Source organism: Acomys minous (genome assembly GCF_964271855.1).
Source record: "Acomys minous genome assembly, chromosome: 6".
Taxonomy (NCBI): domain Eukaryota; kingdom Metazoa; phylum Chordata; class Mammalia; order Rodentia; family Muridae; genus Acomys; species Acomys minous.
This window is the reverse complement of record NC_140487.1, coordinates 97,077,368-97,103,539: the sequence shown is the minus strand read 5'-3', so window position 1 is coordinate 97,103,539 and position 26,172 is coordinate 97,077,368. Positions and strand designations below refer to the sequence as shown.

At 45.6% G+C, this 26,172-nt stretch overlaps 1 protein-coding gene across 6 annotated transcripts in view; it reads right to left on the bottom strand.

Moving 5' to 3' along the window:
- HIVEP3 (HIVEP zinc finger 3) overlaps positions 1–26,172 on the bottom strand; it is a 404,246-nt gene that overhangs the window by 301,552 nt on the left and 76,522 nt on the right. For 3 of the 6 annotated variants that reach the window (XR_014779862.1, XM_084785076.1, XM_084785081.1), the window contains exon 2: positions 16,094–16,210. The exons of 2 other annotated variants lie outside the window; for them this stretch is intronic. The gene's annotated coding sequence lies outside the window, so the exon portion shown is untranslated. Of the gene's footprint in view, positions 1–16,093; positions 16,607–26,172 lie in introns of those variants that run through there. One more of the 6 variants, XM_084785077.1, reaches the window with a different exon arrangement.

Sequence of the window (26,172 nt, the reverse complement as noted above, 5' to 3'; positions counted from 1 at the left end):
AGGCATCTATGTGGGGAGAATGTAAAGTTTTAATTAAATCTTGTCAACACATAAAACCATTTCCGTTTATATGTGGAACAGGAAGAATGAGAGCATACGTTATGATGCCAAGAGCCAGGCTGCAGCAGTCAAGGCTCCCTGAGGCCACAGGGCCAAGAACTTCTACTGGCTGCCATCAGTGTGTTCCTTAACACAGTGCCCAGCAGGCATACGGCAAACATCAGTTGAACAAGTGGGATTCCCTTTAGCTAGGGAAGTAAAGGGTTGTTCATAGCACTCTGTACAGGTGGATGGTCCTCAGCTCCCCTCTGCCCCAAAAGACACTGGGCTGCTCACTGTCCACTGGCTGGGTGAGAGGGAGTTGTGTTCCATAGGAAGTGGGGGGTTAATTGCTTCGACTGATAAGATAGCTCTCAAGTGTGCATCATGTGCCCAGAAGTCACATCGCCCTGCCCTGATTTCGCTGCTCATGAAAAGATGGATTTCTGGTGTACAGTGGAAGGTGTCAAACCCACAGAAGGGTGTGACTGTGAGAGATTCAGAGGGAAACAGCAGGCATGGCTGGTCCCATCAGCACTAGAGAGCTGACTGACTCCTGAGGGCTCAGCAACAGTTCAACAGGGGAGCAGATACATCTTAGGTGAACAGGAATGGGCTATGCCAGGAAAAAGAGGGAAACCCAAGACCCACATGTGAGCTAAGTATTTTGGAATGTGAATACTGACATAAAACCAATCACTGACCCCCAAAAAAGCAAGATTTCAAATAAAACTCAGTTTACCTTTTTAAAAAATGGACATAAATACTGGAGTGTTGCCTTTAAATTTTAAATAATTTTTTTTTTAGAAAGCACATTCCACATATGCCTGCTCAGAGTAGCACTTAGCCTTGGCTCTGACTTTTCCAAGAATCTAGTCAGAGACACCAAATAGCTGGCCAATAAATTCCTTACAAACAAGGGGTCCCAGCACTCAGGGAGGCAGAGGCAGGTAGATTGATATAAGTTCCAGGCCAGCCTGGTCTACAAAGTGAGTCCAGGACAGGCAAGGCTACACAGAGAAACCCTGTCTCGAAAAACCAAACCAATCAAAACAAACAACAAGAAAAACAAAAACAAAAAACAAAATACCAGGGTTGATACAGAGCCAGCACGTTCTATAGGACGCAGCAGCTCTGCCCACATCCCATCCACGCCTTGATGCACCGAACCACAGTTCACTGTTGTTCCCTGTTGTAACTCTAAGGCTGGAAGACAAGCAAGGGAAGTACAAGAAGTGGAGAGAAAGATCTGGGTGTGTACAAATGTAAACAAAGAGGAAGGGATCCTCAAGGGCACTGACAAATGTCAAGGTCAGCCATCCTCTGGTCACTGACCACGCTGCTCCGGGGTCTTACGTAGTCTAAATCTAGTTAAGCCAATCAGCTGTACTTGCCACTGTGTAGGGAGCCCCAAACTGACTATGTCTCCCTGGCCCGCCTCATGATCTGGTGAACTTAGAGATAACAACAATTCACCCAGACGTCTTCCCAGACAAGAGGATGAGGAGGAAAGAGCCCAAACCCTCAGCAGACATGCTGTGCCCTGAGCTCATCTATGAGGGCAAAGGTGATGACTAGGAACTAGATTTATTGGAGTTTTTATTTTTGTTTTAATTTAGGATTTTGTTTTAATTTGGGGGCACTTCATCTATGACGAGTGCCGTGTATATATTACTTCTACCCTTCTCCCTCTCCCCGTCCAACTCCTCCTATGTCCCCCCCACTACCTTTCAAAGTCATGACCTCTACTTTAACTATTGGTACATGTATTTGTATATGTTTATAAAACTACAGCCTGCTGACTCCATTTGGTGTAGAATGTTTAGGGCTGACGGTTTGGGGTTGGGTCACCTATCAGGGCCTCGTCCCTGGGCAAGACTGATTTTCCCCCCTTCTCCTCCCCCACCAGCAGTCATTAATTGCCTAGAGCTCTTCATCTATGGGTGGGGCCTTGTGAGACTTCCATGTCGACATACCAACTGGTATTGTCATTGTGCAAGTCTTATTTAGGCCACCTTTTGCAGATTTCTTGGGTGCAGCTTTCCTGTCGTATATAGTAGACAGTCTCACAGTAGCCATCCTGGTCCTCTGGCTCTTAAACCCAGAGACAGAAATTGCAGGCAAATCCTCAGTAGCATGGAGCCCCCCTATACAGTGGCAGTCAAACCCCAGAGACGTTTGGCAATGTGTGGAAACATCTGCTGTTGTCACTACTGGACACGAGCATCCAGTAATCAGAAGCCAGCCAGGCCACTCTCTACGTTCTGCAGTGCATGGGATGGCAGTGCATGGGATGGCAGTGCATGGGATGGCAGTGCATGGGATGGCAGTGCATGGGATGGCAGTGCATGAGATGGCAGTGCGTGGGATGGCAGTGCGTGGGATGGCAGTGCGTGGGATGGCAGTGCGTGGGATGGCAGTGCGTGGGATGGCAGTGCGTGGGATGGCAGTGCGTGGGATGGCAGTGCGTGGGATGGCAGTGCGTGGGATGGCAGTGCGTGGGATGGCAGTGCATGGGATGGCAGTGCATATGAAGGAGCTGCCTGGCTGGTACCAAATCTGGGAAAGCTGGCTACAGAGCCACAGGATGCTAGGTTCACATCCTGCGCCATAGCTGTCTGGCTCAACGGCCTTTGCAATACTTATATTTCCTCCCAGGGCTCCAGGTTCCTTTACATCTTTAACAAAGAATGCAAATGTGTCTTGAAGTGTCAAGCACTACCCAAACCCATGTGTAGCTATGAAGCCATTTAACCTTCTTAATTACTCTATGCCACAGTATTGTCTCCCCTCCTACTTTACTGAGGGAACTGAGGCACGGAGGGGAGAAACTAGGACCCCGCAGAGCAGCACAGAGTCACAGCTCACACTCTCACGACACCTTGCTTCTAATACTGCCTGCTAGTGCACACCTCAGGGTACACTATTTCCCGTCTTGTTCCCTCAGAGGAAGGTGTGCAGCAAGTGCCAGCACTTCCTCCCAGGCCTGCATCGTTCATGTCATTTGCATCATCCCTGACCATGGAGACCAAGGACCACACCCCACACTTTTCCTGCTTCCTTCCACCCCCCTACAGGTGGGCAACCATTCAAACACTCTCTCTGCAACATGCTGCAGCTCCCAAATGTCCATTTAGACCTTCCACGTGTGCTCTAGTTAGACCAACACGCACACATTCAGACACCATGTTTACACACATGGCAGCCCAAAGCCAGCAGCCAGGGTTACGGAGGCCTGGGATTGTCCTCTGCACTAAAGCAACACCGAAGGCTCCACTGGCTCCACGCAGCTTGGCTTCTGAAGGTCCCAAGAATGTCTGCTTAGGGCTGGAGAGATGGCTCAGAGGTTAAGAGCACCATCTGCTCTTCCGAAGGTCCTGAGTTCTATTCCCAACACCCACATGGTGGCTCACAACCATCTACAGTGAAATCTGGTGCCCTCTTGTGGTGAGCAGACACATGTGTGGGCAAATATTGTATAAATAATTATAAATCTTTAAAAAAAAAAAGAGTACATTTAAAAATAAATGTCTGCTTAGAAATAATTCATGAAGTCTGTCTGTAACAGATAGCCCAGCCTCACCAAAATCTGAGAAATACTCTATCAGAGCCCCCTTGCCAGCCGCTCTGCACAGCCGAAGCTAACCATGCGAGGACAAGCAGAGGCAAGCAGGAAAACCTACGGGTTTCGATAAGGTTGGGTCTATGAGCACAAGCAAGGAAGTAATTTAGCCAAGCAAACACTGGGGAACTTGATCCCTTCATGAAAAGACAACCAGTCTCAGCCAACTCATCCAGAAAGGCCTGGCCTGACACAGCGCAGCTGCTCACCTAAGGCAGACTCTGGACCACCCGCAGGCATGCACAGGCCTTCGGTCCACCAATCCCAAGTCAAGGGTGACATCACCTCTCCACCTCCAGTGCCAAGAGGCTGAAGGGAACCAGGGGGTAAGGATCTAATAGTGTGCTGGGACATTTCCAGGGCTTTCTGTTCGGCTGTTGTATCTGAGAGATGGAAATGGATCACACTAAAAAGTGGAAACCCCTATAATCCCCGAGAGGCTGAGGCAGAAGGATCCCATGTGCTTAAGAGACACAAAATTTCAGCTTAAGCAGCAAAGGCAGCAGCTAGACTCCAGGCTGGAAGAAAAGCGGTGACAGGGAAGGTACTGTTTACTCAGAACAGAAGCTGCCCCGTGAGAGGGCCAGTGCCAGGATGCCAAAAGAGTGGCCAGCAGTCCCATTACAAGCAGCTAAGAAACCTGGCATGCACATTTCAGACCCCCTCACTCCCTGTCAAGTCCTTTAATAGCAGAGTATCCAGGACAGGCCAAGTATATCAATCTATTTCTATCTACTCATCTATCTGATTTTGCCATCCCACAAGAAAGGTTTCCACATGTGACAGGTGAGGAAACTGAGGCACAAAGAAATCAAGTAACTTGTGCAAGGTCACATGGTATACAACAAAGTCAGGCTGGAAGTCTGGCTCCAGCGCCTGTGTGCTTCCTTCTCACGGCATATTTCCTACTGAGGGTGTTGAACAGGTCAGCGGACAATTAGAGTAACTGACTCTAGCTCCTAGGACTAGTGTAGGTGACAGCGCACAGCATCCATCACTACCTGGGATGGTTAATATTGATTATCAACAAGATCCAGGATTACCTGGGAGGACAAATCTCTGGGCATGTCTGAGGGATTAGGTAGCAGTACCAGTCCATAGGCAGGGGTCCCAGCTGTGGGTGGCATCAGTCCTTAAGCAGGGGTACCAGCTGCAGGCAGCACCAATCCATAAACAGGGGTCCCAAAATTAATTATAAGGGAAAAGTGAGCTGAGCACCATCACCCATTGCTTCCCACTTCCTGACTTTGGGTGTAAGTTGATCAACTGCTTCACACTCCTACCTCCACGCCTTCCCCACCATGGACTGCATCCTAAAAATGTGACCTTTCCTTAAGTCACATTTGCTACGGTATTTTGTCACAACAACAAAAAAGTAACTGTTGACACTTGTTTTTAAGCTCTATTTTATTTGGGGTATTGAAGCCTCTACCTCCCTTCCACTAACCCCTTAACCCTGGGTAAGAAAAAAGGAGATTAGTAGAGAGAGGGGGCACAAATACTTTTATATCTCCTGGCTGTTCAGGGTAAGTTGGGTTCTTTTGGGGAAATATCAATCCCCATCAACAGTAATCCCAGAAAGCAGCCTCCTCCAAGCCTGTGTGGTGAAATATTTCTCTCTGCCTGTCTCCAAGCTGCCACACTGTCCTAGCTTTGCTCTCTCCAAACTGCTACATGCCACACACCACATGTCATACACCACATACCACTGCTGCATTCCACACTTTCTCTCCGGGCTCACCTATTTATCTCCCTCAAAGTCCTAGACCATGACCCTCTCTGTGCAGCAAGAGGCAGGCTGCTACCAGCTGGCAAAGACCATGCCCCACAGAAGGCAATTATCAGCCGTGGACATACTCAAGCCCAAACTAAAATCCCACACTTAGGATTAAAACAAAAACATATTTACATAACATAACTGAGTTTACAAAGAAACGATAACTTCCACTACACATAGCCAATGATCTGATGTTCTTTCACAGAAAGAAAACAGAAGCCAATGATAGGAAGATTCGCTTAGAAACGGAAAATTGGCATTCAAATATAGACCTGAGCAAGTACTTGCCCCCAAAGAAATGAAACTTTCCAGGTACACAAGGACCTGTAAATATCCATGGCAGTTTTATTCACAATACTTCAAATCTAGTAACAATCCAAACTTTCCTCAGGAGGTAAATGAGTATAAGAAAGAACTGAGGGGATGGAGATGTAATGTAGTTGGTAGAGTGCTTGCCTAGCTTGCACAAAGCCCTGGGTCTGATCCCCACCACCACAAACAACAACAACAACAACAACAACAACAAAACAAAAAACAACAACAACAACAAAAAAAAAAAACTAAGCATGGAGGAACACACCTGTAATCCTAGCACTTGGGAGATAGAAACAGAAGGACCAGATGCTTAAAGACATTCTTGGTTATGTGAGTCAGAAGCCAGCAAGCTGACATGTGCTGGGTTCCAAAGCCAGGAGTGAGAGATATATGTATCTATGTTCTATTCTTGCTCCTCCCCTGTCTCTCCCTCTTTTCCCTTCTCCCTCCAGTTTTTCTTCCCTCTTTCTTTCATTCCTCGCCATCCTCCCCTTCTTTCTTTCTCTTTCCCCTGCTCATCCCCCTCTTTGCTTTTCTCTCATGTCCTCTTCCACTCTCCCCTCATATCTTGTACTCTTTCTCCTTCCCAAGCCCTAGGATCCCGGGCACTTCCAGGACAAATTACAAATTAGTGAGCTGTTCAGAAACGTTGGCTTCCTGATTCTCAGCCTATTTCAAAGGGCAGATGCTCTACATTACTAGCCAGTGACCAACAGAGAGGGCTGGCAAGCCCACAAGGCTTTCCCTGGCCCCTGTGTAGCTTCTTCTGCCCTCCAGGCACAGATTGCATGGGTTTAAAATAGAAGAGTACCTTTCTAAGGATTGCTGGGCATTGGGAGGGAGGGGGGAATAAGAAAATGAACAGTTCTCCCTCCCTTGGACTGTTGAATTATCATCTCTTCCATTCAGGAATGGAAGTGAAGTGTAGGGCCCGAGCCTCAGACTCAGCAAGGTGAGTTCTTCCATCTTAAGCCCTAGGAAGCACAGACAGAAAAAAAGGGGCCCCCACCCATCCAGTGCCTAAATGACCATCTAAGACGGTCTCCTCCAGGCACATCTCCATCTTGCTCGGTGAGAATGGATAAAGATGTACAAGGATCCAGGGATGGGAACAGAAGTGAGACTGGCACTGCTAGCTCCCCTGGGCTGCAGGAGGCCCCTGGCAACCAGGAAGCCCATCTGCTGTACCCTCTCTCCCCCCTACAGGAGGCTTATAAGAAGGGAAAGGGACAGTAATGAACCAACTGCCCTTGTTCCAAAGTGTTTCAGGAAGTGAGCAGCACGGCCCACCTGCCTGAGAGCAGGCCACAGCAGAGCCACTCATCAGTCAGGGCCTCTTGGACAGAGTGTTATAAGGTCCCTCAGCCAAGAGCTCAGGGAGTTGAGTTCAGCCATGTGCAACCCAGACACATGGGCAAGGGAAAAGGAGCTGAGGTTGCCAGCTGAACCCCTACCTTCCTGTTTGCTAGAAGGTGAGAAAGTCAGACTTGGTGAACTACTGGATGCTTTCAATATACCTACCCACACAAGGGAGTCAGTCCCTATAATTCCCTAACGTGCTGAAACTGAAGAGATGAGGGTAGTATGGAGGTAAATATCTTTTCTTTTTTAAGATTATTAATTTATTTATTAAATATACAGTGTTTTGCTTGCATGTAACACCTGCAGGCCAGAAGAGGGCACCAGATCTCATTATAGATGGGTGTGAGCCACCATGTGGTTGCTGGGAATTGAACTCAGGACCTTTGGGAAGAGCAGGCAGTGCTCTTGACCTCTGAGCCATCTCTCCAGTTCGGAGATAAATATCTTACTATGCTATAGTTAGGAAGAAAAGAGGCATCTATAAGAAAAAAAGATAATACATTATCCTGAGTCATGAGTAAGCAGAAGAGACAGTCTACTTCTAAGCCTGACTTCCTGCACTCCAGGTCTGGGACAGGAGGTGGGGGGCGTGGGGAGCTGACATCAGGAGAAGTATCATAGCAAAGCAGAACATTCAATGCATGAAACAGAAACCCAACCCCAAATCCACCAGCTCTTTCAATTTCCCATGGAGAAAGAATTGAGTCCCTAGAAGCTGTGCTTTTGCATGGAAGGGCTTAACTGTCAGTTACTGCTCAGGATCAGTCACCCCTGTATACTTCTTACTGCTGGGTTAGAACACACATTAGCAGCTGGCCCGTCTCCATCAGCCTGGGAGGGGCCTGCAATGCTGCCTTAGGAAGAACATACCATTCTATCTGCCAGGCAGTCGTGGGGCAGACTGACCGCTGCAAATCCCTGAGGGTGTGTGTGTATATATATATATATATATATACACACACACACACCTCCCTCAACAGGCTCAGCAGACTCTGGTGTGGTCGGTAAACATTTAGATCTATTGTGGTATTGAAGACAACCCGGAGGACTAGAATTTCCAGCACCGTGGTAGACTGGAGACAGCACCAACTTACTAGGAACAACTAGCACAAATGGGTTCGATAAGGGAAAATGTCTTTTTAAATGAGTAATGAGTTGGAATTTTTGTGAGAAACGTAAGCAAGTGAAAACTGCAGAAAGGCAGCCAAACATTGCAGCCAGGTTGAAGCCGTTTGCAGATTACAGTGACCTTGAGCTTCACTTTTTGTGGCCTCCTGGGAAGAGTGGGACAAGAGGAGATGCTCCCCTAATTGTGAAGATCAGTAGGAGGTAGAGGCAAACATTTGGTATACTTTGTGAAGCCATGGAATACTGAAGACAAGCCCCGAACATTTAAATGTAGCTAGAAAGGAAAAAAAAATGTAATTGTTCTCAAGACTGAGAACTAAACCTGAAAGGTGACAATGAGACAATGAGACAAAGGTGACAAGGACAATAATCTTCACAGAGAAAAAGCCAACTTAGGCCTTTATCCAACAACAACAATAAAAAACCTTTTTCAAACACAAGGGGGTTGTTTTTAACTTCTCACTAAAGAAAATTATAATAAGTATGTTTCAATCTCTAACAGAAAATATTAAACAAAACAAAGTGGGTATAATTATGTGAATATTAGCCCATATAAGACTTAAGGCTAAAAGAATCATGAAAGAAAATGTTCTATTTTGTTACACAAAATTCAATTAACCTGAGATACACTATTATTCTAAACTCACACAGGCTTCTAATAGCAGGGACTCAAAATATATATATAAAAAAAGGAAAAGACTATGAAACAAAAAAGAAAAACAAATCTATAATCATGCAGGAGATTTTAATGTGCTTCTCCAAGTAACCGATCAAACAGATCACAATCAATGAAGACAGATATAAACAACATAATCAAGGTGCCTGATCTAATGTGGTTAACTAGTCCTTGCATATAACAATGATAGACTCATAAAGCATGATGAAAAGTGACCACACACCTAACTGTATCATTTGTCCTAATGTGTTTTAAAGTTGAGCTTTAGCCCAGGCATAGTAGTGCAAATCTTTAATACCAGCATTCAGGAAACGGTGGTAGGCAGATCTTGAGTTCAAAACTATCCTGTTGTAAAATAGGGAGTTCTAAGCCAGCCAGGACTATATAATGAAACCTTATCTGAAAAAAGTTGTTAAAACTAAAAGTCAGATTTCATGCATACAATTGTGAATTAAAATAAAATTAAGTTAGAAGTCAATATCAGGAAGGTAACAAGCAAAACAAGTACTCAAATTTTTAAAATGGAAAGCTATAGTTATAAATAAATAGTTAAATAAATAGTTATAAATATAAAACCAAATAATACAAAACCAACACATGTCAGAAATGCGTAATGAATTAAAATGGAAATGTAGAGCTGATACATTCATAATGATAAAAACCTTGAAAATTTTTATAAAATCATTCAAAAGAAGAGAAAACAATATCTCAAAGCTAACAGGAGAAAATAAAGATAATATAAAATGTGTATGCTGAGAAATAAATGATAAGATGATAAACAACTGGTTCTTTAAAAGCTATGACAGGATTCTGAGGAGACCACAGAACCAGATGGGGCATCCACAGCATCAATGAAAAGGAGACACAACTACAGACACAACAGGACTTAAAAGATACAAGTCTACTAAAAGTAAGTTGATGGCAAATTTTTTTCAAAGTCAAATAAAAAAAGAGACTCCTAGAAAAGGATGGTTTGCCAAAATTGAGTCAAGAAAAAAATTAAAACCCAAATATCTGCTAACTCCTGAAAAAAATTGAATCAGAAATTCCAAACTTTCAGGGAAAGAATAATACCAGCCATACAAAAACCCTTCTCAGGAACAGGAAAGGAAAGATTGCTCTAAAACCCACTGTGTAGGCCTGGCTCAAACTCAGTGTAAAACCTGATAAAGGAAGAAGGAGAAATGGAAATCACAGCTCAGACACAAAACTTCTGAGCAACACATAAGCAAAACAAATCTAAAAGTGTATACAAACATGAACCTATGACATGTCAAGGTTGCTCTAGGTAAGCAAGATCAATTTAACATTAGAAAATCAGTTCACCATACACTAACAAATTAAAGGAAGAAAAAAATGTATAAATCTCAATAAAATTTTAAAAAGTAATTTTCAAAATTCTGTTGTTTTTTGTTAAGCCTTAAAAGGCCAGACAGGATGGCTAAGCAAGAAAGGGCACTTGCCGCCAAGCCTGATGATCTAAGTTCAATCCCCAGAACCCATGGTGGATAAAGAGAGCCAACCACTGCAAGCCTGTCTCTTGGCACAGACATGCACACACACTAAATATAAATGAAATAAAATATCTTAAAGCCTTCACAGACTACAGAAAAAGGGCAAATCCTTTCTTTGATGACAAATCTCAAATCAGCAGAAAACACCAAGGCTGAGACAAGGGTTGGGGGTGGAAGAATATTGAACATAAAAGAAAAAGTCAGAAACCTCTAAAGGACAGTGTTTCTCTTCAGGGTGTCCTTAAAATATAAACTGTTTAAAGATAAAGAAAAGATGGATACATTTTTAGTACATTCATTCAAGACTTTCCATTTCTTTAAAGATACTTTAAAAAAACTGAAAGAGCCATGAATTAGAAGACATTTGCACAGAGATGAGTAACAGCTTTGAGAGTATAGAAAGATCTTCTATATAAATAGAAAAATGTAAACAACACAGATTTCAAATAAACAGGCAAAAGATGTGGAAGGTTCACACACACACACACACACACACACACACACACACACACACACACACACCTGAAAGGCCAGCAACTCATACAAATTTCTTGAAACAATCAAATCTACACAACCAAATAAGCTATTGTTACAATCCCATAAGCCTGACAAAAATATCTGGCAACGTCCTATAAAATATAAAGCATTGGCAAAGGTATGAAGCAACAGAGACCTCTATACTGCAGCAGGTTCATGACCATGTTCATGGTCATGTGTATGTATGTACGTGTGTGTGTGTGTGTGTGTGTGTGTGTGTGTGTGTGTGTGTGTTTTCATGGTCATGTGTATGTATGCACATGTGTATGTGTATGGTCATAGTCATGTGTATGTGTATACATGTGTGTGTGCATGCACATGCCCATGTGCATGTGTGCATGTATGCAGAATAAACATGGAGGCCAGAACACAACCTCAGAGTCTGTTCTTCAGGTACCTGGCCTGGAACTCACCAAGCAGCCTAGGCTAACTGGCCAGTGGGCACAAGGCGTCCTCCTATCTCTGCCTCCCCAGCACTGAGATTTTTTTTAATACCCTCACCACCATGACTGACTTTGATTTTTAACATCTGGGGACTGAACTTGGATCCTCATGCTTGGAGACAAACACGTTACCAACTGAGCCCCCTCATTCATGCATTTATAATACTGCTTCCATTTATTGTTTGCATTATTCTTTCATTGGCTTCTCTTTGGATCCAGTTATGCAACCAAGCCTTTTTTTTCTTAAGCTTAACCCTGAACTCCCATTACAAGGGCCATGGATGCTCAGAGAGATCCCAAGGTCCCTATGCCTCTCCTTGCTTCCCGCCTTAAATCCGAGGGCCAGGCTTGGCTCATGCCTCAAATGTCTAGGAGTAAAGCTCCACCCTACCTCTCTGTCCACAAGAATTTCAACTGCACCCAGCTTTCAGTAGCACTAGGGGAAGAGCCCTCATTCACTACCCTTTAAGAGCCCATACTTACCACCTGGCTCCCAACAAAGTGCTCTCAACAGTGACCCCAAAGGAAAGCCCTCTGGGTGGGGGGGGGGGGCAGGGGGGGTTTCAGTCACTTCAGTCGCCAAGGCCTCTCCTCTGCCTTCCCGCCCACCTTGGGATTTCATGGAACCGGTTCTCTCCAACTCATTACAATTGTGCCCCTTTCTCTTAAAGACATGGAGCCTCTGGATAACTCTGAACATTTCTGATTATAGTCAATGACCTGAAACGGATGTTTTTGTTTAGATAGGTAATCCAAACTAGATGCATGCATGAATCCAAAATAAATGTATGCATCTGACCTCGAGCAATATTGTCCCCTTTCTTTCAGTTAGGTCTTCACATTTTCCATAGATGGAACAAAGTGTTAAAAACAAAAAACAAAACAAAATGAAAACCTCTTTCAGAAGGCATAGACCTTCCTTTTTTTCTACTTGTGCTTTTCCTGTTGCCTTTGTTTTGGAGAACTGTAACCAAGCAAATGGGCAGAGGATTGGGCCAGACTCTGTGCTGCTCACGTAAGTCAGACATCTTCCAGTTTTGAGGGTGTGGTCTTAACATCTCCAAATTCATTTATCCAATGACGCAGCACCCTGGCATCCGTCAACCCACAGTTCCTAAAAAGGCATAATAAACTACGCCGTCAGAGGCCACCTCTTCTACCCCGATCCTGTCGCCAGCCCTCTTTCAACTGTAGCCTAAGGTCACTGGGCCAGGAGGCAGGGGCATGTCTCTGGCCACAAGAAGATGCACAGAAGTTCCAGTATCACCTTTTCAGGATTCTTAGTACACTGACACATGTTAAAACAAAACTTCCCTCATAGTGTGTGGCACAGCCCTGCTAAATGCCACCCGAAGGCCAGCAAGTTCCCAGCAGGGCTTTTAGAGTTGTCCATGATTTCATCTGCAAGCCCCCGGCTATCCAAAAACTTTAGGAGATATTGGGAGGCAGGGTGTTCTCTTAAATAGCTGCACTTTCTCTCTAAACACCATGCTAAACAACGAAACAAACAAAAAACAACCACAACTCAGTTGGCTTGTGCTGCAGATCTTCATGCCTTCTTAAACAGGGCGCAAGAACATCCATTACACTGTTCTTGATTTATACAGGTCAAAAGACACAACAAAATATGTAGCATTTTCTTGAATTGCTTATATACTTTCACTAATCTTAGAAGCCCGGGTTTTCAATTCTTATAGCTTTTAAACAGTATTCTTTTTTTTTTTTTTTTTTTTTTTTAGTTTCTCCTGTTTCTAGCATTATTATTAGTTCTTACTGATGTTTAACTAAAAACAACTTCCCTAACCCTTTCACAAAACTTTATTGATTTCTCCAACTCTTCTAAGTGCATTTAGCAAGGCTCTTAGAATTTTAAGGGCTGAGTCCTGACAGAGGGTCTGAAATTCCCACCAACAATAAAAGGCAAGATGAAGCCTTTAATCCCAGCAGTTGGGAGGCAGAGGCAGGTGGATCCTATGGCTGTGAGTTCGAGGCCAGGCTGGTCTACAAAGTGAGTCCAGGACAGCCAAGACTACACAGAGAAACCCTGTCTTGAAAAACCAAAATAAGTAAGCAAGTAAGTAAGTAAGTAAGTAAATGGCAGGATGAAAAGCACACCGCAGACTCATAGCATGTCTCTCTCTTACTGTTCCTCACTGCACAGTCCAGGTTGTGCGGCACCTGCCTAATGCCCTCCAGCTGCAGCGCACATGTTACTGTTCAACCCATCTCAGTTTTCTTCTCAAGGCAATGATCAGCTTTAGAGATGAAGAACAAAACGGCTTGCTGGGGTAACCAGGTTTCTGCCCTGTCTGCCCTGGTAGAGTTACAGGGTGGTAAAATGTGTTCTGTCTCCTCCTGGAGTAACAGACTGAAAACCAGCCTGTCAGGGCCTCACTGATGGGCAGAGGGGAAAAACAAAAACAAAAAACAAAAAACAAAAAAAACCCTGAAAGACACTAGGGAACTTGCTGAGCAGGAAGAAAGATGAGTTGAAAGCTATCTAGTTGTCACACAGCTTTCTTAACTTTATCTTCCATCAAGTCGGACCCTGGAATCTGCCAGGACTTCAGACGAAATGTATCTCCTCTGGCCCGAACCTTTCACACACTAACTGCCTCCCTGGCGCACTTGGCAGGGGTCCAAGAGCAGCACACACTCCACTCTGAGGGTGGGCACTGCTGTAACACAATGGGTGGAGACAGCTTGACAACAGGGCCAGCTGAGCACATCTTGATCCACGGAGCACACACTAAAGCGGCAATGCCCTCCACCCCAACCCCCAACCCCATCCCTGCCAACTGCCAAGCCAAGGTCCTGAGGACCAGAAAATAACTGTAGCCTTAAGAAGCCAGACTTAGTCACCGATTTCACGAAGCTGCCCATCAACCCCAGGTAGGGTGGATAAGGATAACCAGCATCTGTGTTAAGAGCTCTGCGGCCTGTGGGTACTTTGCAGAGTTGGGTGTTGGGGAGAGCTAAGGCAACACAACGCCCCCCCCTTCCTGCCTAACGAGCTCCCCACAGGACAGTTATCCTCCCTCCTACCTTGCAAAACCCCCAACACTGAAAGGCAAGGATGAAAAATGCGTCCAGCTCTGGCAGGTCTTCAAGCAGCAGGTGTCAAACAGATCCAGCAACACGGGTCTCTTTCCAAGCCCCAGGACAGCCCAGCCCAGCCCAGAGTAAAATCAGCACAGGCGGCGGGACAGACTCCTCTCTCTGGAACTGGCTCTTCCTTGGCAGGTAGCTGAGTGGCCACTCTAGACCCACTGTCCCTTTCATCCTTTGGCAGTAGGAATCTGGGATCCCTGCAGAGGTAGCTCTACCCTTCTCCAGGGGCAGAGACAGGTGAGAGTACAACAGAGGGTTCAAGCAGCATCACCTGGGCAGAAACCAGTGAGCCGGGTTCAGACCAACACCAAGCCAACGCTGAGACCCATTTCCTCAAGCAAGAACCCTGCTCTTTGCCCCTGTTCTCGGCCCTCAAGTTGTTCAAATGATTCACCCTGCTCCCCACATGCTTCCTGTCCTCATCACCCACATAATTACATAAAGATATTATAAACAACAAAAGCACCCAAGCTCTTTAGTGCAGGAGGGCTGACACTAGTATTTGGGCACAGGGTCTGATTATTAGTTAGGATTACATAACTACATAAACATGGCTCGGAGAACACTTCTGTAGAGGTTAGTTCGGCAAGTGTCTCATTCTCTGGCCCCCCCAGCATCCACCTCCACCCCTAGCAGCAGAAAGCAAGCCTGGTTAAGAAATCCAAACATCTCGGATATCTCCGGGGCACTTGGTCACTGCCTTGCAAAACCAAGGGTCGTCAGAAATTTCTAGATGCAAAAGGCAAAAAGAGGAGCACAGTAGCGCTCCCCCGGGCAGCAGGCTCTTGTGTAGCCACTGTCCCCAAAGTTCAAAGGCAGGCCAAACCACAGAAAAAACGGTCCTGACCCCTAACAAGCAGTATAAACCAAACCAGGCAGCTTCAAGGAAGTCCATACAGGTCTCCAAGTTCCTCCAAGCCACAACTTCTGTCCCAGCTACCAGCCCAGTTGTCCATCACTTCCCTGGGGCCATTTTAAAGGTGGGGCACATCTAGGAAGGGGCACCTGCTTTATTAGCGACAGGGCAAGACACCCCACCCCCACCCCCACCCCCGCCTCAGTAGGAGTTTGAGTTTGATGTGGTGTGGTTTGTTTGGGGGAGAAGACTGACAAGATGTGGTTTTTCCCTTTGATCTTGGCGCCCAGCGTCAGACCAATGTCATCCTTCAAGCACTGACAGACATCACTCTGGGGCCTGACCGGTCCTGGAGCAGCGGCAGGGCCCAGGAGCCAGGTCTGCGGCGCAGCGCTGCCGAGCGATCGCGGGGACGCGCGGCGCGCACAGGGTTACAGCCCAGCCGCGGCCGGCCGCGAGTGATTGACGCGCGGGGGTCACTTGAGGTTCGCGCTCCCCCAGCCAGGCCAAGCGCGCAGCCCACCGCGCACACCGCGGCCACCCTGCCAGCCCCGCCACCGCTGCCCGCCCGACACCTGGCGTGAGAAAGGCAGCGACAAAATGGAATCGCAGCGCGGTGGCACTTCCCGGTGGCGGCCACGGGAGAAAACACAATCAGGGAAAAATAAAGCGCAAGGAATCCATCCGCGGAATAAAAACCCAGAGTCCCCTACCTTCGGCCTTGGGGTGGCAAGCTGGTCCTGTGTGTTCTCTGACCCACGGATCCAGCACCCTTCTTCATCAATTATTCCGGTCAGTCGGGATATTGTGCATTTTTTTTTCATAAACACCTGTTTCAAGTAAGGGGTAGAGACCTTATTGAAGGAATTGTCCTTAATAAATAACCCGTGAATATGTCTGTCCGTCCAGGCGTGCATGCGTGTTTGTATACACACATATGCACACAGAATACTCGTGTACACTGGAGCACCAAACTAGGCAGGGGGATAATGGGAGAGTCGGCTGGTGGTGAGCATGCTCGCGCGCCGGGAACAGATCCACCCTCTGTTATTCCTCTGAATAAATATAAATCACGATCAGAAACCCAAACAGAAGCATCCCTCTTGAATTCCTGCTGGAAACACGGAATAAAGTCAGCCTGCAGACACAGAATCTAATCAGCAGCTGCTTTCTGAATCCAGATCCAACCCATGCCCAGCTTGTCTTTTCCACTAGGAGTCCAGACCTTTTTTTTTTTTTTTTTTTTTTTTAAGGGTTTTAACCTTTTAAAGATACAGTACACCAATTATCACTTGACTAGCATGGCTGGGAATACTGGAAGAAGCCAGTACCTGGCCTATAGCCACTCAGGGCAAAATTGCAGTTAGTGATAATGTACATTGACTGATGCCTTTTCATATATCTGTACCCGTGGATAATACATTACATGGTGGGGAAACATGCAAATACATGGTATAAGCCTAAGCACACATGTATATTGCATGATAGGCTTCCCAATGGTGAATAGCACTGCCTGTGAATACTTCTAAACATCCAGCAGACTTCTCAAAACAGGGGTCACCCCTCTGGGGTCCTTTATTCCTGCCAAGTGGCTGTGGGCAGTGAGGCCTCTGCTGCCTCCAGAGCTGACCATGATGCCCTGCCCTGCCCTGCCCCACAGTCTCAGGGCGACTAGAAGGTGGTCCCAGCCCAAAGGATGGTTCCAGCCGTCTGACCCCCCCCCCCCCCCCAGGTCCAGGCCCAGATCCTGCTCTAGCCCAGGTATTCTTCTACCGAGATCAGAGATCCAAACCGCCACCTGGCCTTCAATGTCTGACCATTCTGATTTGGCTCTTCTTCAACTTTTTGTTGGCAAAGTTTCATTGCTGCTCTGTTTTTTACTTTGGTGTGTGGGGAGGAGTGGGGGGGGGCGCGTTTAGAACAAAGTTGAGCATGGAGGTTGAACGCCAGGGTAGAGAGATTAAGCCACCCCCAGGCTAAAACACCCATGCCAACTACCTCAGCCACCCAGGTGGCATTTGTTCTAGTTTGGTTTTAGTTTTTATAGAGCTACCTCTGAGAAAAACAAAAAGTAACCTTACTCCTGTTTGAAGGGAAGACAACTATCTTCCATCCAAGAGCCCCAGAGCTTCAGCTCAGAACTGTGACTTCTCCCCTTGCTACTGGCCATCAGCAGGCTCCCCTCCATCACTGTGTCCCTACTGGCCATCAGCAGGCTCCCCTCCATCACTGTGTCCCTACTGGCCATCAGCAGGCTCCCCTCCATCACTGTGTCCCTAGGGCCACTCCAGATCAGGTCTCTCCAGCTCTGGCTGCCACTCTCATCCCCTCTCCTGGTTCTGCCAGGCCGGCTGCCCAAACCTGTGCCTGGCTCTCTCTTACCTGGCCCTGTCTGCCTCACCCTCCCAGCCAAAACCACTCCCCCCACCTCTTCCCTCCCAGAACTCTTTGGAGAAAATTATCATATTTCATGTGTCATCGCCCTAGCTAGCTGAGTCTGTCACCGATTGGTTGGATGCTGGCAGCCGGAAATGTCACTAGCCACACAGCATGGAGCTGGCTCTCTCGTGGCCACCACAGACCTGAGCCTCAGAGGCTTGGTGACAAGGCACAGACCTACCACAGGGAGCCTGTCACTCTTCTCAAAGCCTCTCTCCTACCCAGCCCTGGGGGGAGGGGATTTCGAGGAGGAAGCAGGAGTGTGCCACTGTGGTGCTGGAAGAAGAGTCACATGCTGTAGAGAAACGAAAGATGTCTCTGTCCCTGTTGAAAGATCTAGAGAAGTGATCCTGACAAAAGTATTCTTTCTTCACATTAAAAAATCAGGAAAGGTTCGAGAAAACAAGATTTCTATTTTCTGCTGCTCAATGCCAACAGCACAGCACCAAGGCAGAATCATGGTATGGTCAAGCTGGCAAGAATCCAGAAGGACATTTGGACCCACTCCCTCTCTCTCTTTTAAGGGCACAGCTCCCAACATCCCCCGCTTGGTGAAAGTGGGCTTATTAACTTGCCCTTAATGCGCTCTGAAGCCCACAATGTTTTAAGAATCAACTGCCCTTGCAGTGACCCACAGGAGCCTTGTCACTAGCAGATTTAATGTGACTCAGCACCTTAGAGATACTTTATTCTGTTCTCTGACAATGCTAGGCCCCTTCCCTCTAGCTTTCTGTGTGGAAGTCGCTTCTTAAACTTCGGTTGTGTTTAGGCTCCGAGAAGGGCCCTTGCAGGCAGACAGGCACTGGGTCACGTGGTCCAGCCTCCTCCCCTAATTCCACACCATTGGTTTAGTGAATGGTGAAGGGGGCTCCTACATGTCCTCCTGTTCATTCTTCCTCCAAAGAGTCACTTCGGTGACCGAAATGTCAGCGGTCCTACTGGGAACCACCAAGGATCATGCCATCAAGATGTAGGCATTTTAACGAGTAAAACGATTCGGAGTCCTGAGGCAAGAGATGGGAAGGATGATGAGGAGTCCACACAGACCTGAAGAAGGCACTGCACAGGTACCCGGCAAAGGGTCCTAGAAAGCTCAGGCTCAGAAGGTGGAGACTGCAGGAGAGAGTTATGAGTGTGGAGAGGCACAGCGACAGATCCAGGTTGTGGGGAGCGAGGCCAGCTTACTAAAGACAGAATGGCTGGACGCAGCTTTTCCATGGCTTCTTTGGAAAGTGGGAGACTTACTCCTAATAAAAGAAGGAACTAGAGGTGAAGAGGAGCAGGGCAGCAGCTCCCTTGGGGGCCACTAAAAACAGTTCACATACGTATACATTAACACACACGCGCACACACACACACACACGCAATTTTGTCAGGTCGACAATTCCAGAATGCCTCTTCTTCCAAATAGCATGTTAAAGTGACAAAGGGGCTGGGCATTTTGGTTTGTTGATGGATGGATATTTGTTTAGACATGGTATCTTGCTCTGTACCCAGGCTAGCCTTGAACCTCAGTTCCTCCCTCCTTGGCACCCTGAGTGCTGGGATTAGAATGTGTATAAACACCCTCAATGTAGCTGAAATACCCAATGAGAAAGAAAACAGTAGAAGGGCCATCAGCCAGAAAAACCGAGAGAATAAGGAGAGGCTTGTTTGCCAGTTAGAAATACATAACACTTCAGTGTTATAGTAACCAAAAGAGCCTCACACTGCAGAACCTGCAAAACAGGATGGTGGAATTGAAGGTAGTTGAGAAACAGTTTGACTATAGTTTGCTATGTGAAGGTAAGAAATGAAGGCTGAATTTTAAAATCGGTGGAACAAAGAAATCATTATCCAGGAGCATAATAACAGTATTTGACAATGGCTAGTTGAAAATAATTACTTCCTCTAACCCATGCCTTATTTAAAATCTGCTCTGTTTTCAGAAAAAAAGCCTTCAAAGTATAGATAGATATTACAGTTCATCATTAAGTCATCCGATGCCATAAAGTTATTTTCTAATAGTGTAAAGAAAAAATGAGGTCATCCAGTCTATGCAAAATACCATTGGGACAAGATAAATAATGCCCTCCACAGATACGTTCTACCTAATGCCTGGAAAATGAACATTACTTTACATGCAAATGATGTGAATAAATTAATGATCTGAATATGGTGAGGTTATTCTAAACTGACTTGGAGAGCTCTGCGTGGAATCACAAGGATCTTTTGTAAGAGACAGGAAGAGGGCAGAAGAGAAGTCATGGGATGACAGAGGTCAAGATCAGAGAGATGCAGCCAGAAGCCAGGGCAGTCAGAAGCCATCAGAAACAGGAAGAAGCAAGGAATGGATTTTTCCCTGGAGCCTCTGAATGGAGTGTGGCCTTGTCCCTGTCAACACCTCCATTACCACTCAGTGAAACAGACTGAAGAGCTCCGCCCTCCAAACTCTGAGCAGATGAATATGCATTCCATGGCATCAAGTTGATGGTACTTCTTACTCAATCACAGGAGACTGAGAAAACCACCACAGCGAGAAACGCAGGGATGCCCAGGGACTACGTCAAGGGTTCTCACCAGCAGCAAAGCTTACCGTGCGCCTGGCACTACTCCAGGATTTACACACCCTAGTTGTTTAATGTGTACAGAAGAGAACAGTAGGGAAACGCTGTTGCTAAGGCTACTGTGACCTGGGCTATGGCTTTCTCATCTGTCAAGTAGAGGTGTTGTGGCTTAAGCTGGAAATGTGCCCTTCAGACTCAAGCTTTGAACACTCACCCCTAGTATGTGGTGCTACTGAGGAAAAGGGGTGGTGCTGGAGGGCCTTAGGTCCTAAAGTTTAGGAGGTGAGGCCTAGCTGGCTTAAGTCACTAGAGAGGGGCCTCTGAAGGCCTGGTCCCTAGTTCTGGCCACTCTGTTTCTTTGTCTGCTGTGATAGGAGGGGGTCTCAGCCACACCCCCTACTTCCATAAGTCCCACCCTGCCTTCTCTGCAAACATGAGTAAAAAGAAATATTTCATCTATTAAGTTGTCTCTGTCAGGAATTTTAGTCATAAATATAAATATAAAATTAATATGAGACATAATGGTGTGACGCCTACCTATTGGGGGTATGGAGGATAACATGAGGCCAGCTATATAATATGCCCGATTATAGGGTTCACAAGTGATAAGCAACAACTAGGCTGGAGAGATGGCTCAGAGGTTAAGATCACCGGCTGTTCTTCCAGAGGTCCTGAGTTCAATTCCCAGCAACCACATGGTGGCTCACAACCATCTAGAATCAGATCTGGTGATAAGCAACAATTAGAAAGTCCTTGAATATATAGTGCTGTGGTCTGTCCTCTAGAACTTTCTATTGCCAATTCTCCTTCTTCTCTTCTGATATGAACAAAATGGGAGTCCCTCCTAATTACCAAGATATCCTTCAACTACTTGAGAAGGTTGGTCAAGTGGTCAGGAATCTGAACTCATCCAGGATAAAATGCCTCATGTGGAATTCTCCCTACACTTATCAGCACCCTGAAACACAGTCTCCTACATTTTGGATGTGGCCACAAATGACCACCATGTTTATCCTAAGCAGGGATAATATACAAACTACATCCATTAGAGCAGCCTAAGTTTATACTGTTGACATGCTAAGGATGGATTTGACATTCTAGAAGGATAGTAAAACATAAACACAGGAAAGAATTTGTAACAAATACCCTACTGACCTGTCAAATCTAAAATGTTTGCTACTTTGTCTTTTTCTGGAAAAGCTTGCTACCTCCATTCTAAAGAATTCTATACTTCTCTCAGAACAGCACATTGTTGCTCAAGTCTTTCTGAAGGCAAGACTACACTAATGTACATGCTGGCTTTATTTCAAGCCCGCTAAAATTCCATCAACAAACATTGTCCCCTTCCCATCTTAGTAGCAAGACAGACACTCAACTAAGACTACATTTCCCAGCATCCCTTGAAGATGTGGCCAGAGGACAGGCATTAGTTTTGCAATGCAAGTTCATATAAATGGTGTGATTTTCTGGGCTGCTCTTGAAAAGAAAGATCACACTCTCCCTTCCCATTCTCTTTTCTATTGGATGGAGTGTGGGCCCGGAAGCCACGTGGATGAAGCTGACTGAGCAGTAAGACTGAAAGGGCCTGGTCTGTGGTGCTGAAATTTTACCCTGTCCTGGTTATTTTCAGTCTCCATGAAGGAAAGGAAAAAATTACAGGCATGTAATTTTTAGTTTATTAAAGTTCTTTCAGGTCTTTACAACAGTAAATAAATTTGAAGATGCAAGAAATGCAACTATATCATGTTTCACTTCTACCTGTCATCTATCTACTAGTTGATTTGTTTATTTATCTGTAATTGTTACTACTGAGCCACACAGTTCCTTGGTCTACCCTCACATATTGAATTTCCAGGTCCCCACACCATAACCTTGCATTTATTTAGCCCTCCTAGACTTTATACTGTAAGAAAAAGCCCATCCTTCTGCCCTGGCATCTGGGATCTGATTCTGATGCCCAAAGTGTCTGCTATCTTTTCTAGTTCATAGCCTTCTTCAAAGGGCAGTTCAGCTGCCAAGCTCAAACTAGACCCTACGATCACCAGAAGAACTGATCAAAATTAAGTACAATACAGTGAGGAGGAATGCTGTGTGAGTGTGTGGAAGAAGGAAGTGGCAGGTCAAGCCAAGAGCAGCTGGAGGAGGGGGGAGAAAGGGAAGGGGAAGGAGGAGGAGGAAGAAGAGGAGGAGGAGGAGGAGGAGAGAACTTGCTATGACCTAGGCTCCATGCTGGGAGCCTCCCCATTGCTAACATATTTATTAAATATTTTGCTCATTCAGTTGCTTTGAGTATTTTTAGGGTTGGTTTTTTGTTTTTTTTTTTTTTGTTGTTGTTGTTGTTGTTGTTGTTTTTTTGGAGGGGACATTATATATGTGTGCATGTGGGTGTGCATTTATGCCAGTACATATGCAGGTGTGTGCACATGTGTGTAGAGGCCAAAGGACCACCTTGGGTATCATTCATCAGGCACTGTCCTGGTCTGGACACTTGTTTTATGGTCTGGAACTCACTGAGTAGTTCCTGCTGGCCAGGAAGCCCCAGAGACCCACCTGTCTCCTTCTCCCCAGCTAGCTACAATTAAAAGCATCATTAGGACCCAGCTTTCCTAGCCTTCTGGTGTGAACAGAAAGCCAGCAGCTCTCTAGGAATCATCCAGGCCTTCAGTGTCAAGTCAGGGCTGCTGAGGCATCCAGCCTCCCCCAGTTCTCAGCCTCCTAGTAGGGAGGCAGACATTATTGGTTTCTCTAGCCCACGCCATGTACCAGTCGGTCTAGGGAGTCTTCTTTCATACTGTATGCTCACCCACCTGTTCTAGGCCTCTAGAACAGTGATTCTTCAACCTGTGGGTCATGACCCCTTTTGGCAAACCTATTTCCAAAAACATTTACAATTCATAACAGTAATAAAATCTCAGTTACGATGTAACAATGAAAATAATGTTATGGTTGGGGTTCACCACAACATGAGGAACTGTATTCAAGACTTCTAGTGAGTTTGCAGTCCCTGGATAAGCAAAGTGTGTGTGTGTGTGTGTGTGTGTGTGTGTGTGTGTGTGTGTGTGTGTGTGTTGGGGTAGGTGAGGTTCTTTTGTGATGACCACTGACCTTTCTAAAACCCTACAGACTGATACAGGACAGATGTAAAGGCAAAAGCTAGGCCATGGCTGCAGGGGCCTCTGTGGCATCACAGGAGCAGAGTGCAAGATTTCAGTCCTACTGAAATAACAATAGCATCAGCAAAGCTGCAACAAGAAAAGGTCATGAAGAAACACTGCAAATCTCATGTAACCTATCATGGGGGATCAAAACTAGCATTTAGGGACTAACCAAATAACAGGAACGCATGAAGCGCCTCCATATAAGCAAAACCTGTGTGTGCTGAATTTAAAAGAAGCAGACAGTTCTTCTGAGGGTGGTGGGCGGGGTCAGACGGTAGGACGCTAACCTGCATAGCTAACTCCAATGACCGGTCAATAAAAGAAAAAGGTGGGGCCATCTCTCAACTGGGAAGACAAAGAAAGCGCACTTTAAAAAATGTGTTTGTGTAAACATACATTGATTTTTAAAGCAATTTTAAAGAAAGAGAGAACATACAGAAATCAGAGTGTCTCCAAATGAATAGGACCGATGACTTGATCACAGTAATTGTCAAAGAGCAGTCACAGGACTGCCCAGGAAACCTGTAAGATGGTCATCAGCAGATCCAGTGACAGCCAGAGGCTCTCCCCTGCCTCCCAAAGACTCGGCAGCCTTTGCTCCTTTCATTGGGGCCAATTCCATCTAAAGTTCACCCCGCTCTCATTTTTTTATATCAAAATCATTTTAAACTCATACAAGCTGTATACAGAGAATCCTATACACCCTTCCCCCAGATTTCCTTATTGTTAGCATCCTATGTAACCACAGAAACAATCAAAATCAAGAAAATGATGCTGGCACAACACCGCTAACGGAATGACAAGTTTTTCCTTAGTGTTTACATATAAGAAAACGCTTTACAAATGTGTATACAAAACAACACTGCTTTACTCCAGGCTTCCGTGGCTGGTGCAGTGGCGCTCTGGGCTGTTGCTCCTCCTCTGTCTCCTCTGACCCTGTACTACCTGCCACTCAGTCTTGGCTCTCCAGCCTCTCACCCTTTTGAACAACCTTGCTTGAGTTTTGTGGACTGTCCCCCATTTGGATTTTTCTGGTACTTTCTTATGATTAAATTGTGCTCAAGACTCTGGATCAGGATTAATGTAGAAGTGCTATGTCCTGTAAGAAATAAAATAGGATGGTGGAAAGATTATCTTGAGCCAGCTTAGGTCAAATTACTGATAAGCAGAAACAGTGGACACCTGCTATAACCACTCCGCAAACTATTTGTCTAACTATGCCGCCAAACTGAAAGAGTAGAGTAGATTCCTAACAGCCAAGCTTGCCCTCCGACCCATGGGCATGACAAGGGCACGTGCCAGATGAGCTTTAAAGCAAACAGGGTGTAATGTGGAGAGACGAACCCAACAGTGTTGCTAAAAGACAAAGTAAGAGACACAGGGAAAGACACAATAGGGATTGAGGATGAAGAGTAAGGCTGTACCGCACCTGCCACCTGACCCCGATTCCTCAGCCTGTAGGAAAAGGATTTACACTGAGGCTATAAAAAAAAAATGTGTTCTCCATGCTCAGTCAGGACACCTGCCATACCAGGCCAATATTCAGCTTTGCAAGGTGGTAAAAAGGCTTCCCCACTTCCCCTATGCTGAGCAGCCAGTGCTCTTGGTATGAAGTGATGGACCACGTTCCCCGCACTTAGTGTATCAATACACCATCACCATGTCAGTCTGTCATGTCAACCTGGGTGGCATCTGCTAGGTTTCTCCACTGAGAAGTGACTCATTTTCTCTGAGTCATTGGTAATTATCAGGGATCCCAAACATCTTTCAATTCACCCAGTAATTTCAGCATGTGTGAGGTGAGCTGTCTGCAGTGAATATGGCGCAGCATCCTGAAGGTGCTTTCCTCCTTCCCTCCTTCCTCTGTATTTACCCACTAGGATTCTTCCTTAAGGAAGAGCCATCTTTTCCTCCCATGAAATATCAAATCTGTTCAATACTTCTTAAAAATCACAACAGATTCACGAGCACTTACTTTGTTCTTTGAGTTATGACCTAACATGGCCTTGTTTAATTTTGATTCAGAATGTTCCCCGTCGGGACCATGGACAGTTCTTTCAGCTTGGCTCCTGCACTCAGCATGTTGCCATTGGTGGCAGCTAGCATTGCCTCACATACTTTCCTCTGTGCCCTCTGCATCCAGTTTTAGAGTGATTTCCTAGTTTTTAATATACATATCTTGAATGTTATAGTTAGAATTATAGCTAAATATTTGATTTTGAGATGTTATTATAAAGGCATCTAAGTTTCAAAAACCAAATGTGTATTGTTAATGTAAAGGAATATGACTGTAGCTGGAGAGATAGCTCAGTGGTTAAAGCACTGGCTGCTCTTCTGGAGAACTCAGGTTCGATTCCCAGCACCCACATGTCAGCTCACAATCATCTGTAACTCCAGTCCCAGGGAATCCAACACCCTTTTCTGGCCTCCAAGGGCACTGCACACACATGATGCACAGATATACATACAGGCAAAACACTCATACACATAAAATGAAAAAATATTTTTAAGGAAATGTGACTGACTTTATAATCTGTCACTCTACTAAACTTAATTAATAATGCCAGGAATTTTAAATATATAAGTTCTTTGCCAAACTACCTGTTGATAGATGTAGTTTTATTTATACTTTTCTAATCTTTATTCATT